General features: G+C 52.0%; 1 protein-coding gene across 3 annotated transcripts in view; it reads right to left on the bottom strand.

Annotated features, from left to right (window-relative positions):
- The window catches only part of CORO2A (coronin 2A), a 59,356-nt gene extending 45,858 nt beyond the window's left edge, over nt 1–13,498 (bottom strand). For all 3 annotated transcript variants that reach the window (XM_064501208.1, XM_064501209.1, XM_064501210.1), the window contains exon 1: nt 13,457–13,498. The gene's annotated coding sequence lies outside the window, so the exon portion shown is untranslated. The remainder of the gene's footprint in view (nt 1–13,456) is intronic.
- Nucleotides 13,499–14,376: the final 878 nt, after the last annotated feature.

Here is a 14,376-nt window from a genome sequence, read left to right as displayed (position 1 = left end):
CCCTTGCCTTGCTAGGTACAGCCCCACTGAACACAACCATCCAAGCAAGAACAGACCCTCTTGCTCACTTGTTTTCAGCACAAGCTGGCCAAGGGAGGATGTAAGCTGTCATGCACATCCCTTGGAGGAAGGACATCAACATTTCCCAAGTGCTATCAGCAGCTCAAAGCTTACACAGGCTTGCCTGGGGCAACTCTGTTGGACGTTCCCATGCAGAAGAGCACCAGATGAACACAACCTCAGGACTGGTGAGACAGGAGTCCCTCAGCAATGAGGCCTGGCCCTCAGCTGATGCAGACATCATCTGCTCAGACCATAAGCAGAAGGGAAGTCCAGTACTTTTGTCCCCCGAAATTTCTTCTTGAGCCAGAGAATTCAAGCATTTCATAGAAACTTGGCCTGCACTGAACAGCAAGACTCCACTAACACACTGTGACACCCAAGGCAGCCCTGTACCCCACAAATGCCCAGTCACCAGCAGGTACCACGTCATGTCATCTTTCTAGCAAGAGGCCACAAAGCAGTCCACCAAAAATCAAGGACAAACCAAAGCCTCAAACTCAGCAAAATGTACATTGAGCAAATTTTACTTACTATAGCACAGACACCAAATATTATGAACCTCAAAATAATTTTAAGCATAGATGTTCAGGGCTAGGCTATTGCTACCAGGAATGAAACAAAACAGCTCTCCATAATACAAGGTGGAGACAGTGAAATCCAGAGTGTGACCTTCCTGATTAAGCCTTCCTCCTGCATTTGTACTGAATCAAAGCAGAAACCACATTGGTCTCTTTGGTGCAGGGAGAAATATGTAACAGGGAAGAGAATGAAAAACCTCTGATGGTGATACCTGCTGGCAGTATTGCTGCCTCCCCACTGTCTGGTATTACTCTGTGGTTGTGCTCTTCTGTCACGCCAGCACAGCAGGGAGATGGACGAGGGAGCAGATGTGGCTCACAAAAATAGCTCGGCCAGGTTATTTTTAAATGGATCACTTAGCACAGCTAAAGGCTAAGACCAGAACCAAGCAGTAAAGGGAAGAGAAAAACTGGCTTAAACCACAGCCTCAGGCAGCTACCAAGACACTATCACAAGAAAGCTCAGATTCTCCTATCATCAGACCTGGTGAGTAACATAAGACTGTATTTTGAATAGGATCCTCTTGAACATGTAAAGTGAAGTCATATCATGAAGTACAGGTTGAACTGCAACCTGTCCTTTATTTTACTGCTGAGGTCACTTCCAAGCCTTACACTGGATCTTTATGTTGAGCCATCCTTAGAAACTCTTCATACTGTCCAGGAACAAGTCAGAGAAGCAAAAGCAAAGTGACAGCAATCAAGGATACAGAATCATAGAAAACTTGAGTCTGGAAGGCAGTTCTGGAGGTCTCTAGTCCTGTCCCCAGCCCCAAGCAAGGCTCACTACAAAGGCAGGCCAGGTTGCTCAGAACCTGTCCTAGCTGTTTGGAAGACCTCCAAGGATGGAGATACAACAGCCTCTCTGGGAAACCTCTCTGCCTACAATTTTGCAGAGGTGGCCCAGGGTGCAGTTGGCCTCCTGAGACACAAGGACGCCCAGATGGCCCTGGTTCAGCTTGCTGCCCACCAGGACTGCCAGGGCCTTTGCTACAGAGCTGCTGTCCAGCCAGTCAACTCCAGCCTGCACTGCTACAGGGAGCTGCTGCAGATCATGGACAGAACTTGACATTCATCTTTTCTGAACTTCATGAGGGATCCTGTTTCCACAGAGGCTGCAGATAGGCAGAAAGTGGGCTGCTGATCTTCCAGGTCACTTAGGAAGCCCCAGGGCTGGGAAGTGCCCATGGAGGGTCTGTTGCCACCTCTTGGAGTTTGCCGCAGTGGCCACAGACAAGCATCCCATGAACAACAGCAATGATCCTCCCCAGAGCTAGGAGCCCGAGGCATCCATGGCACTGTCCCTGTTACTGTCAGCGAAGCCTGGAGCTCCAGTTCTTGGAGATTTACGCCTCTCTCACCCAGCCAAAGGGAGTGAAATACCACCTGGCTGCCTGCAAATTCCCCCAGGCCACAGGATAAGTTGTTTCATGCACAGCGCTAAGTCAACATCAACCAGAAATCACACCGAAGGAAGAGGTCCACCCTCCGTAGCATGTGAAGAGACTTGCTCAGTCAATCCAAAGTCCTTTTGGGTGGTCTGGGTCTGGGTCTGGGACTCTGAGTATGATGCCACATGCAGTGGCAATGCCATTTTCTGGCAGTTTAGCCTCCCCCCTCCCTACGTGTCCCATGCCTGCAGTGAGTGGTGCCCCTACTCTGCCAGCTCTGACACTAAGAAAGACGACCCACTGAGAAGACAAGTGGCTTCAGTCAACAAGGCCTTCAAGAAATACAAAAGTGGGACAGTGGGGTGACAGGCTGGCAATGCTCAGAAGGATCCCGAAACGCAGCGCAGCTTCATGGTGTTTATCAGAGCTCCCAGGAAGGGCGGTGGGAACCTGAGCGAAGCAGAGAGCAGGGACTCCACCCCAGCTTCTTAGAAGGGGGTGCCCCTCCTTCCCCTGGTTCACTTCCAGCTTTGCAAGATAGCCCACATACCCTGACAGAAAAGATAAAGCTGTCTTGCCTGCGTTCTCCAGAGACAATACTCTCTTTCACTTCGTTGGTTACCTGGCAGCAATGAAAATATTATTGCTTATCAACTTCCTTGTAAGTACTAATGTACTTCTGAATTCAAAGAGAGGGCAAATTCCACCTTCCAGAGCTTTTCTACCCTGGCAAGAACTGGTTCTGTTGTGAAAGAAAAGCAAATACAATGAACCTGGCTCAAAAAAAAAATCTCAAAGTCTCCCCCCAAAACTCAGTATAAAAAAAGGAAGTGGTGAAATGCACAGGTTTTATGAGACATTGCTGCATTTCTTCAAAGAATGGCCTTGAAAAACTCATCATCCAGCCCTTTGCAAGCTCAGCACTTTCTCCCGAGGTCAGAGCACCACAGTTTCGCTCTCTGGTTTCACAGTAGTAAGTTTCCTGCAGTTCATGGCCAGGGCAGCTTTCAAATTCCAGGCACTGAGTTTCAGTTCCCCACTAAACAGATGCAATATGATGCAGTTGGGTCTCAGCAGCCTGCCATGTTGTTTGGGAAAGCAGGGCCTCTTGGTCCCACTGCACTCTCCTTATCCCGAGGTAAAGAAGCTCTGCAGAGCTCAGTGTGCCTGCAAACATCTGTGACAGACTGTCCAGTACTTCTGTGCAAAGTCTGTCTCTATAATTATCTCTGCTAAAGGCAGAAAGATTTCCTTGCAGCGAAGCTGAATGTCACTGGTTTTAAGGTTTTGGCCACTTTTATGGAATCCCAAGCCCTTTGTTTGCTGCCTACAGGTGTCCGGGTGGGCTCCACTGTGGTGGTCAGATGGCTTCCCAAACCTCTGCAGCTTAGCCAAAGAGCTGTGGGTGCCACCAGGACCGGGGTAGGCTAGGGAACCAGAAGTGCCCAGCGGGATGGTGGGGCAGCGAACAGACGCCAAGTGCAGATATCTACTCAGCTCTGGAAGGCTTGGAGGCTACAGGCTTCAAGTCAGCATTTGAAAATACAGCCCCCACATCTAATGTGATGAGAGCTAATGAAACCACATTCCCATGGGGCTGAGGGTTTGCGCATCACCAGTCCACAGGCTGGGATGCGTGCGGGACACGATTAGATTCTTGCCAGAGGGGCCAAGCCTGGCCTCGTGGTCTCATCTCCAAAGCAATTTGGAAGAACTGAGAGTCTGACCAACCAGGTGAAATGGAAATTGCTACAGAGCTGGGACACTGACTGGGCTCTGCCTGTCTGGATGGGAAAGCACAGCACAGATGCAAGGACCTCCCCTTTGGAGGTCTCCAGTCCCATCTCACAGGAAGATCGGCCACAGCACTAAATCAGGGCAGCTCTGCAGTCTCCAGAACCCCCAAGGATGACCTGCCCCAGGGCTGTACCACCCTCCTGGTGAAAAAAGCTTTCCCTAATGTCTGACCTAATTCTCTCAAGCTGCAGTTTAAGTCCTTTTCTTTCTTGCTACATTACCTGGCACTGCCAAGAATAGTTTGGCTCTGTAGCTGTCCTTCCAGTACCTGCAGGCTGCTATTAGCAAATCTGTCTGGCAGCAACAGACACAGGTTTCTACTAACGCAGACTAGACAAAAAAAGAGGGTGGATCCCAGCAAAGAGCCCAGAGCAAAGAGAAATGACCCCTGCCACTCCAGGAAAGACAACAGCAGGACCTTCTTCTCTGAAAGAAGACAGGCAATATCAGAGGAGTTCGTTGAAGCCCAAGACATGCAGAATTCTTTCACCTTACTTACATAATCTCCATAGGGGAAAAAAAAAAAAAAACATTTATGGGCCCAGACAATGGGAAGCGTGGGGAGCTCTCCCATATATGTGTGGTGCTCATGGAATTACTTTGTAATTCCAGTTGAAGGCTTTTCTCTTAGACAGGCTGCTTAAATCAAAACTGACATCTCTGTTCTCTGGAATACTCCTATCAGAGTGTCACTCACTTATGAGCTCTCTAATAGCGAGTCCCACTATCTGATGCACGACAAACTAGCAAGAGATTGTGGCAAAGGCAGATGTTACAGACAAAAAAGCCACTACTTTCTTCTGCCAAGTCACAAATTTGAACATCAATTCACCCATTAGAGCAAACGTAGCAGGCCCAGGCCTTTTCAGTTCTTACTCTGGTTTTGACTGGTGCTGATTAAGCAGACAACTACCTATGCTTTCCTTGCAAGAGAAATGAGATTTGGTATCCATTCACTCATTCACTGGCCTTGGCAAATGCACAATCCCAGGGCAACCAGTGGCCTCACTCACAACCCAGTCCACCAGTGCAGGTGCAGAACTACTGTGCTGTTCAGACTGGGAGCACGCTTTTGAAGCAAACCTCCTAATCACTGCCTTTACTACACTCCACTTTGCATTGCAAAGTAGTCTTGGAGCACACAGACAGGATTCCTTCCAGATGAAACTAAACACGCTCCAGGATCACAACCCCATGTGCTCCACCTGCTAATGGGACCAGCTGGGTCAAATTAAAACCTTCAAAATGCCTGTGGATTTTCAGTCCCGACACCACCTGTTTCACTCCACAGATCCACTCTTCTTGTGTTGCAGGTGTGGCTACAGCTAACATGGAGGTGACCTAGGTGATGATTTCAGTATATATAACAACCAAATGATCACAAAACTGATCAGAAAGCCAACTGATATGTTCTGCTCCTCTTCTGAGAAATGCTGGAATAATTCTGATTATAAATTTATAGCTTGTTTTTAAAGAGAAAGTTCCCCAAATATCATACAGTCCTCGTATCTCAATCCCAGTCTGCTTGGATCTTCATCTGAGACTCCTCACCTTGCTCTAGGACCCACCTCTCCATCTTCACAACCCAGTCTGCCTGTTCTTCTTCCCCTCTGCCTGCCTGGGCACAGCCAAGAGGCAGAGACAGTGGGAGAGGGAATCTCTCCGCTCTCAAGCAGCCAATGGGCATGAAATTCTCTTGCATGAACTTGGGTGTCTTGGACTGACAATTTAAAAAGCTAGAGCTAGAGAAGAGTGGAGAAACTGTGTCTGGGGAGGACACTCTGTCCCACTGTAACGTCCCCTTCCTGCAGTTCTTCAGGCTGAGGAGCACCTCTAGCAGATTTGCTGCGACCCATCTGAATTCCCCTTCTGCAGGTTCCCTCACCCTCCTACTACTGTTACTTTCCAAGACAAAGTTTCTCCAGCTGAGTTGAATGCCTAGAGTCTGATCTTTCTATCTGTCTTTGACTCAGCTTATGGCCATCTGCACCTCAGGGATTTTCTGAGCTTAGCTTTCTCTTTAGCCAGAAGTCCCTAACAGACTTTTTGCCCGCAGATTCATCTCATTTCTTTTCTTTAGCCACATCCTCAATGTTCTGCATCAATGAGTTCCACAGTTTACCTGCATCCTTACGCAGAGCTCAACCTGCAAGACAGGCAGGAACAAGAGCATAAACACTAAACTGCTATACTTTTTAATATGTAAGATACAAGCTGTCATGAAGCCATGGAAAAGTTCATGTTGCAAATCACGCTGTCAGGGAAGAACAGGTGGGACGCTGGATACTCTTCTGGAAAAAACAAAACCTTACATAAAATAACACTTCGGTTTCACTGGTTTCTTAAAATCAGAGAAACAGTGATTTCAACTTCTTCTTGAGTTATCAAAAAGATCTGCTCTCAATTAAGCTCAAGAAATTCTGTTCCACTAACAGCCTCACAGTGGGCTGAGCACCAAAACCAAGTTCAGAACAGTAAAAGATTCCCTAAAATAACAGCAAGAGAGGTTTACTGAAGTATGCTTTGAAACCTCCAGGCTGACCACAGTATTCTCAAGGACATCCTGTGTGATGGAGTGGACCTGTAAAGCAGATGTGTGCTGTGACAGAAGTTTGGGATCATTGCCATTCATTCAAGTCTAGGGCTCAGCAATAAACCAAGAAATTAAAATGGGAGATGGGGACTAAGGTTCCAGGTAGACTTTGGCTATGGGTTGCCTTGGTTTAACTCCTTGAAAGTTTGTTTCCTGATAGCATTATCAGGCTTTCGCTTACATTGTAGTCAGAGAATCACAGTCAAATTTAGGGGAGGGGAGCCTGAGAGGGCCTCTAGCCAAGCCTGCTGCTCAAAGCACGACCAGCTTCGAAGTTAGATCAGGTTGCTCAGGGCCTTGTCCACGTCACTTATGAAAATGTCCACAGAGGGAGGTGCACAGTCAAGTGAACTGTCCTGCTGAGCCTCTGCCTAGTCAATATCTGTGGCCTCAGCAGCCAACACACACCAGCCGTGCAGGAGGGTATCTGTCCTACATAGCGCGCTACCTCCACGAGGACTAACCATTTAACATTGCCTCCTGGTCAGAGGATCTTCAGCCAATTCAGTCAGTAGAGTCCATCTCCTCTCACAGGAGATGTCCAAAGCAGCTCAGAGGATTCCTGCCTTCAAAGTGTCATCCCTCCAAGACCAGAAGACAAAGGTAGCTGTCCTTCTGGGAAGATGGACCCACCTTGGGTCCCTAAAGGCAAAGCCAGGCAGAACATGCTAGGAACTTGGAGAGTGTATGCTCCACCGCAGTGAGGGGGCCAGCTACACAAGTGATAACGCTCTGTACCCTACCTGGGAAAGAACTCTCTGCTGAGGGCTGAGGGACATCATCTACTTCCAGAAAACATTGGTCTCTGCGCTGGATGACATAATTTAGGAAAACATCCTGTTTGATTTTAACGTTTCTAGCAATGAGGTAGCCACCACCATCATGGAAAGTTGTTCCAGTGATTGTTCCTCCATGCTGCTAAAAACACAACCACCTCATTATTTTACCAGGCAGTAACTTCTGCTTACATTTACTGGATCTTGGTCAGCTTTGTCAACCAAACTAAAGCACTGTTGTCTAAGAAGACACAACAGGTTTCCAATCTTTTCAACTCCACAGGAACAAAGGTCACACTAAAACACAACCTGGACACCAGGAAAGATGAAAACCTGAGCTTTTACTAATGAGATGTCAGGATGGATTTGCTTGCTTCAAGAATTTGTTCGCCTGACAGGGTGCATCACAGCCATAGCTCTTGTGTAGGCCCTTAATGTTTGGCATGGAGAGGGGGAGGCATGAATCCCGAACAGATACAAGGGACCATAAAGTTAAGCCCTTCAGTCCCTAGCAAAGCCTTTAAATGAGTGCTGTGTTTTTTAGAAAAGTGATGCACCTAGTTCCTACCTGTTTCTGTGGAAGCCGTTGGATGCTAGGCTATCATTGGCAAAATTAGTCTTTTCAATTAAGACTTCAGGCACCAGTTGCTGAAACTAAGACATCAGTAAATCTGAACAGAAAAATGAGCTGTGTAGCCGTGACCACAGGTGGGAGGGGTCAGCACAAAGACTCTGGTCCTCCCTTACTGAAAGGTAGAGTGCCTCCATATGTAGGAGGGGATGAATGTTATGAGAGAAGGACCTTGGAGCAACGCTCCTCGGATTTTGTTTTTGTTCCTCTGCGTGTGTATTTTGGTATTCAAATTACATTACAGAAAATAGCAGAGAGAAAAAATAATGGAGACTAATTACATTTACGGGGATGTTAGCGAGGCAATCTTTGACTTCTTCTATTTGTCTACTGCAATTACAGAGCTGTCTGGGTTTTTTGTGCCTATTATCCTGCAATCCTGTTCCCAGCACAAGCTGCTTTTAGGGACCACATCCAGTGCATGAAACTAAAGGATGAAAAGGAAGACTGGTCTCTCCTGGCATCTTTCACATTACCAGAGTTCCCAGTAACTTCTTTATGGGGTTCCTTAGAAAGAAGCACTGCAGCTGAGCTGACAGGTCAGGCCAAACGGTAGCTACACTTTTCTGTGGCTACATATTTTATATTTTCCCCAAGATTTGCATAACCTAACTCATGGCCAACAACGTGAAACACTGCTTTAAATAATTGAAGGATCCAGCTTTATTTTAATAATTCAGGACCTGTGTCTGACAGTCAGAGCCTCACAAACAACCATGTGGAGGGTGGCTGACAGCTGAACAGCAGCTGCAGACCCAAACCTTTGGCAGTCTGAAAAGGAAAACCCCACGAATATTTTATGGGAAAAGAGGTGCTGTGCTACCAAGAAGGGCGAAAAAGCAGCTGCTGGACTCGGCGTGACAGCGCAGATCGCCCACGTGACAATGACACCGGGTGGTATTCAGGAGAAGCACCGATTCGGGGTCCTTTTGGCAGAGGGGAAAAACGGGCTAGGTACAAGGGCTCCCTGGCTGAATCCCCCCAGGCTAAGCCGCAGCAAGGCGGGCGGCTCCCAGGAGAGGCGAGGTTGCAGAGCCCAGCCCACTCCTGCCGGCGCCTTATCTCCGACTGTCACTTCTCCACTTCCAGCGCAAGCTGGAGTCACGAGGCCTGGTGTCGTATTTGGTTTTGCTAGCGTAATCGTGACCTGGACAGCCTCGTCTATCCTCTTTTTCCCAGGAGGAGCTCTCCTTTAGAGTTGCCTCCTGTCCCGTTTAAGCACAGCTCCCAAAGCTGCAGGAAGAGGAATATGGTGGAGTTCGGCCTCTCCTGCTTTCTTGAGAATTATCTAATCAGTTTCCATGGACTTTGTCTCAAGCTCAGTCATAAAAATACCACAAAGACGAGTTTCTGCTTCATTTTTCTTTCTTATCATTATCCTCTGCGACTTTATCCCACACCCAGAAAGAGGCAGTGCAGCCGTCCATGCACTGTTCATCCTCTCTGCAGGCCGGAGCGTCTGTGTTTCCCGGGCAGTGATAAACAGCTCACCGACTCACTAGACTGGGAAAAAAAGGCCTTTGCACAAACCAGAACCCAGAGAAATGCCCAAAGAGAGAGGCAGAGGGATGCCAACCTGTGGGCGCTGCTCTGGAAAATGTGAGACCGTGTGAAATGAAGCAGGGAGCAGGTAAACAGGGAAAGGGAGAACGGGGTTGGAGCCGTGCGTTATCAGCGCCGCTGCTGTGGGCGGCTGCACGTCTCCCAGCTCCACGAGGAGCTTGACTTGGCTGAGGGTTGGAAAATCCCATTCATGAATTTCAAAGTGCTTTGGAAATAGTAAGCAGCAGCATTACCCTAACACAGCGCTGCAGGCTCTATTTTCAGACTGGGGAATTGCTGGCCAGCCTGTAGCACCGCAGAGGGGAAATCCCTGGAAGTACTAGGCCAGTTTGGCTTCTCCTGGCAAGCCAGAATAACCATGTGTGTGTCACACCCCCTCAGCCCATCCAGCCGCCCGGAGGCTCTAAAGGTCTTTCCTGTTTTTTCTGCAAAGAGGCAGAAGGTGCGTCGGTGTAATTGCTACGTGCTGCAGGCTGCTTGCCTCAATCAGCTCTCTGCAGCCCGGGCAGCTTAACGTGCACTCAGCAGGAGAGAAGCCAGGTAACTATTGCATGCGAAACAGCTCACGTCACTGGGGTGCCACAGCGTGCTCTCGTCGTGGGAGCAGGAGACCAGACTGTCTGTTGCGCCGTTTTGCATCGGGAGGCAGCTCGCGCCTGCTGCTTCAAGGAGCAGCCCCTGTCCAGCCTCCCACGGGACGGCCCGGCAGCCCCTGCTAGGTCCGAACAGGAGTTTAGCGCCGCTAGCCTTAGCAGTTCACCACCTCCCCCAGCATACCCACTGGTGAACGGTGGTATTGGGTACTATTTTTATTGCCAAGAAACACTGCTACTGTTTATTAATGGCAGATGTGAATACTCCGATAAGGTGAGGGGGTTTTCTTTGAAGGAAACAGTTCAAGCAAACTTTCTTGGAGAGGGTTTACGTCCGAGAGCGGAGGAGTGGGTCTGGCCATTAATCATCAGGATGGTGCTGGGGTTCCCGCGCACGGGTGCACAGCAGTGGGCAGGGAACTGCCTGTTCTGGGACAGCCTCCTTCCCCCAGTTTCTTCACAGAAGCGTTGTTTCACAGCCCACCCTCCAACTGTCCCCCCAGTAAAATCCCTGCTGTTGAAATCAGGGTGGGATGGAGGCATCATGACTCCATAGTCGATGTGGACCAAGGAATATAAAAAACATCAGAGGACCACTGCATCAGTGGACCACAACATCTGAGGAGTCTGCAACATCACACAGAGCACAAAATCTATCCTAGTTTGCCCCTAAGCCAGCTGTACCTCCCTGCAGAAACTGGGGATTTACACGAAGCCTTCAGGTCTCTCACTAATGCATTTTAACACTAAAACCTCCATGCTGCCTGGGCACCTGCCGCTCGCAGCATGTAGACCTGCTCAATACTAAACGCAGGCCCCCAATGCTCGGACAACCAAGAAGTACACGCAGCATCCAGGCATCCAGCACCCCAGATACCCCACAGACAAGTAAAACACATAGGGACGACAAACCAGCTCCAAAAACCAGCAAAGCCTGCCCAGTGCCGACCCGCCCAGAAACAGACTCTCTGGAAAACCCCAAGAAACACACCACGGAGGCAGGCGCCCCAAAATCCACTTATCGTCCAGCTACTAAAAAACTTAACAGACGCAGAAAGGTTGAAAATATTATCCACCTATTGAAATTTGCTCCAAGAAATCTGGTCACAGGGGACAGATAAACACATTTGAGAGACAGGCAGAAACCAGCCAGTGGCGCAGATAGCGCGAAACCCAGCACATCTCCGGACACCCTGAAATCACATTACTGAACTGGCGACAGGCAATCAAGCTGCTACATCCACATGACCAGCAATCAGTCTGGTCCAGGGGTCTGAAGTGAGAAAAGCCTCGTTGCCGGCTGGTTTGCGAGGCAGCCTGACGCAGCCGGCAGCACAGAGGGCCCTGCCTCCCCTCTCCATCCCCATCCTTAGGAAGCAATCGCCCTGCTGCTCGAAGCACTGCTCTGGAGTTCCCCGAGATGCTAACACCCAAACAGGAACTGCCTGCGCGTCTCCTGCAGCCATCCCCTGCCTCTGATCGCACCACGAGGGATCAGAGCTCTCCACAGAGGGCTCAGCGGGTGGGAGAACAAAGGGAGCAGGGACACAGGCCGGTCCTTTGTTAGCCCCGCAGGCAGCCTGCATTTTGAAGCTTAAAAGGCAACCAACATCCAGCTCCTCTCCAGAGTTCTGCAGTTTCTCTTGAGCACCCAGGAGGCCAGAAGAGGTTGAGCCTGTCCAGGCAAATTTTATAGGGATTGCAGCAAGCACGGTGCATCGTTAGGAAACGCAAGGGAGAGGAGGATTGGGAACGGCTGGGATGCTGCAAAGCTGTTTTTCCATGCTCCAGAGGTAGGCAGGGAGGGCACCACTCCCTGCAGGGCGAACAACGACACGGAGCACTCTGCAAGGCTCTGCATACGGCTGGCTTTCCCAGGCTGTCAGGAACTTGCCTGTAAAGTGCCACACTCATTTCACACCCCTTCACAACAACCTGCCTTAGCCCCGGAGACGCAGGGTCAAAGCCAGGCGCACAGGAAGAAGCAATGCTCCAAAGCTGTGCTGCTGAAGGTCAAACCCCCTCAAGGGCTTGCCTGCAAGCAGGGTACCCCACTGCCAGAGACCATGGCCCAGGTGTCCCTTAGGTGGCTGTCACCATGGTCTGTGCAAGATGCCACCTGCTTCGGCATCAAGGAACCAAAAACCCCACGGCTCCGGCACAAGGGGGTCAAGCGTAATCACTCCTCCATCCCTCTCCACGCATGCATTACGTTTTTCGCTGTATCATAAGCAAAGTTATGCAAATGCTAAACTGTGCCACTTGTTGAACCAGCAATCAGGGCTGACAGGAAGAAGTACAGGCTTTCCGGGGAGGCAGCATGATGCTGACTCCAAGCTGTCTTGAGCCAGCACAAATCCATGTTGCTCTGGGCATCTGCTATGCACCTCTGAGTTGAAAACAACTCTAAGCAGATGCCCCAGAAACCAGTGAGCTCCAGTCAAGGGCTGTATTTCCATCTGTAACACTCCGCATAAAAGATCACCCCACAGTTACCTACAGGAAAAGTCCTATAACATGATGTAGCTGGAAAGTGAAATTCCTGCCCAGGGAAGGGCACAAACGATACCCCCTGCCCCAGGGAAACAGGTATTACTCCAACCATCAGCTACGTCCTGCCACAACAGGGAAAGCTCCCATAACATGCCTGAACAACCGAGGGAGCAGAGCACAAGATGCTTCCCTCCCACATCGCTCCCACCAGCGCTAAGGCACGCCTCTGTCTCAGAGGGATGGCTGGAGCCCTCCAGCTTTCCAGGGTGGTGTTTCCCTGACAGCTGCAGGTTCAAAAGCTGCGGAAGGGTTAACGCCTCCTCTCCTCCTCCGGGGAAAGCAGCAGGTCTGCACGGGGCTTGGCGGGAGGGCATGGGGGGGCGAAGCGAAGACCTCCGTCTCCGTCTCCGTGCAAAGCCTCACCCTGCCTGCACAAAGCAGGGTGGGGCCCTGCGGAGGCTCACGCATCCCGGCCTGCCTGCTGCTCGCCTGCCCGGCGCACGGTCCGGGGACCGGAGAAGCGGGGCCTTGCCGGGACGGTGGGAGAGGCGGTCTGCCTGCCGTCCCCCGGAGAGGTGGTCTACCTGCCGTCCCCCGGAGAGGTGGTCTATCTGCCGTCCCCCGGAGCGGTGCCTCCGCCGGCCAGACATCCCTGCCCTGACAGCGGTGCCAGCCTGGACCGCTCGCAGAGGAAAAGCGGCCCGCCTTGGGCCGTGTGCCGGGGGGGACGTGGGGCGAGCTTTCCCCTTCCCCACGCAGGGGGGGCACGGCTGCTGCCCTCCTCGGCGGGGCTAGCGCCGTCCCCGCCGCCCCACGCGTGTCCCCGCTCCCCACGCGAGACCCCCCCGTCCCCGCGACACCGGCTCTCCCCCGCGGCAGGCGCCCCGCCGCAAAGCGCCCGCCGGCCCCACGCGTGTCCCTCCCACGCGTGTCGCGGGCGGAGGCAGCGCGGCCGGCGCCCCCGCGCCTCCTACCTACCTCGGCGGCGGGTCGGCGCGCCCGGCCGGCGGCGCTCGGGGCGAGCACAGCGGAGCCGCGCCGGCCCCGCCCCGGACCGCCCCGCCACGCCCCGATAGCCGCGACAGTCGCGACACGGCCCCACCTCCCCGCGAGCAGCGCGGACCGGGAGGCGCCGGCGGCGCTTTTGCAGCTCGCCCCGCTGCAGAGCGTGCGGGAGAGCTGCGGAGCTGCCGTCCAGCGCGACCGCCCCCCGGAGCGGGTCTCCCCGGGAGGGGCTGCCACCGTCCGCCACCAGAGCGGGGTGTTTGCCCTCCTGCCTTTTGCGGGGATGGGGGCTCCGACTGCGGCTAACACGAAACGCTCACGCGCATCTCCTCTCCCCAGGCTCTCCGACCCGGCTTGCCCTCTGCGGTAGGCGTGCACGGCCCCTAACGCTGCGACCGCAACAGGTAGGTCCCGCTGGACTGCGCCTGGCCGTGCGCTGGAGCGGTTGGGTGTGTTTTCCCTGGAGAGCATCCTGACGTCTGAGGGCTCTGCCGGCATCTGCGTAGCACGCTGCCCCAAGACCCTGCCGTAGTTCATGCAGCTGCTGCGGACGCCCCGGCGTGTCTCTGTATCTTAAGGGTACTGCGCGCTGCCGTGCGCTGCGCCCTGAGCACTGCGCGCACCTGCGTGACCTCCATCAGTGTGCCAGCCTTAGCGAGCAGCCGCTGGCGTGCTCTGCAGTCCTTAGCGGATGAGGATGTGCTGGCCCATGAGAGCCTAAATCTGCAGGCCTTTGCACATGCCGAACAGCTCCGGAGACCTTCTCGTGATTGCAAAATTCACACGCTTTCTGGGATTAGCTGCTTCCTTGGCACACCAGGAGCCCCCCTAGTACCCTGCATGAGGAACAGGGCAGGTAGATGGCAATGCCCAAGATCAGTGAAAAGGGCAAG

This window comes from Dromaius novaehollandiae, chromosome Z, assembly GCF_036370855.1.
Source record: "Dromaius novaehollandiae isolate bDroNov1 chromosome Z, bDroNov1.hap1, whole genome shotgun sequence".
Taxonomy (NCBI): Eukaryota; Metazoa; Chordata; class Aves; order Casuariiformes; family Dromaiidae; genus Dromaius; species Dromaius novaehollandiae.
The sequence above is the reverse complement of the archived record's forward strand: the minus strand, read 5'-3'. Positions and strand labels throughout refer to the sequence as shown.